The 1,275-nt window shown below is 46.6% G+C and overlaps 1 pseudogene; it reads right to left on the reverse strand.

Moving 5' to 3' along the window:
• Positions 1-764: 764 nt before the first annotated feature.
• LOC144480368 (U2 spliceosomal RNA) lies at positions 765-965 on the reverse strand (annotated as a pseudogene).
• Positions 966-1,275: the final 310 nt, after the last annotated feature.

Raw genomic sequence — 1,275 nt, forward strand, 5'->3', positions numbered from 1 at the left:
ACTGAAGCCCAAACAGTGGCGATTAATCTTGAGCAGAACTTCATTTTAGTTTTTTCTTACTTTTTTCCCTTGTGATGGCCCTGGGCAGCACGGTGACACAGTGGTTAGCCCTGCTACCTCACAGCGCCAGGGACCTGGGTTCAATTCCGGCCTCGGGTCACTGTCTGTGTAGAGTTTGCACATTCTCCCCGTGTCTGCGTGGGTTTCCTCCAGGTGCTCCAGTTTCCTGCCACACTCCAAAGATGTGTAGGTTAGGTGGGTTGGCCGTGCTAAATTGTCCCTTAGTGTTCAAAGCTAGAAGTCTCACAACACCAGGTTAAAATCCAACAGGTTTATTTGGTATCGCGAGCTTTCGGAGCGCTGCTCCTTCATCAGGTGAGTGGAGAGGTGGGTTCTCGAACACGGCATATATAGAATGGGACATGATGCTGGACTCATTGATCAACAGTTCCGACACACCGACCTCCTCAGAAGACAAACATGGGACACGATCGACAGGGTACCCTTCGTCATCCAGTACTCCCCTGGAGTGGAGAAACTATGGCATCTTCTTCAGAGCCTTCAACGTGTCATCAATGAAGACAAACATCTCGTCAAGGTCACCCCCACATCCCCATTACTTGTCTTCAAACAAACCATTGTTTTTTTTTATACTTTTCCAATTCAATCAAATCAAATCCAATTCAGAGTCTCAACAAGTTGAGACATTTCCGATCCAGGCTGACAAGACAGGGCGAGCGACTAAACCACCCTGTCCTGGGCCTGATCTACATGAGCCAAGCTGATTCGAGAAGGTTCCTCCTCCAAGACTTGGGCTCATTTGCATCTTAGCCAAAAGGCCGAGATGCCGCTTTTAAAAATTGCTTCATATGAAACATATGAAGCCTCAGCATAACCTAATGACCTCAACCAAGTGCAGATCCGATACTACACTTGATCTTAGCCAAAAGGCCAAGACAAACCATTGTACTCAGCCAATCAGCTTCACTAGTTGGTTGGATAGTTTTTTTTCACTTGAAATCCGAGTGCACCTTGTTCCACTCCCCTTTCTGGTAACAGTGACTTAACCAAAGATGCAAATCTTCATGCAAACAGCCAATCAGCTTTAACATTCCACTATCTTCTGCACCTTGTTCCACTCCCCTTTCTGGTAACAGTGACTTAACCAAAGATGCAAATTTTCATGCAAACAGCCAATCAGCTTTAAGATTCCACTATCTTCTGCAGGATAGCTGTTATCCCTTGACAATCCGAGGGTGTCTGGCTCAGGTCCCC

Source organism: Mustelus asterias, chromosome 28 (genome assembly GCF_964213995.1).
Source record: "Mustelus asterias chromosome 28, sMusAst1.hap1.1, whole genome shotgun sequence".
NCBI lineage: Eukaryota > Metazoa > Chordata > Chondrichthyes > Carcharhiniformes > Triakidae > Mustelus > Mustelus asterias.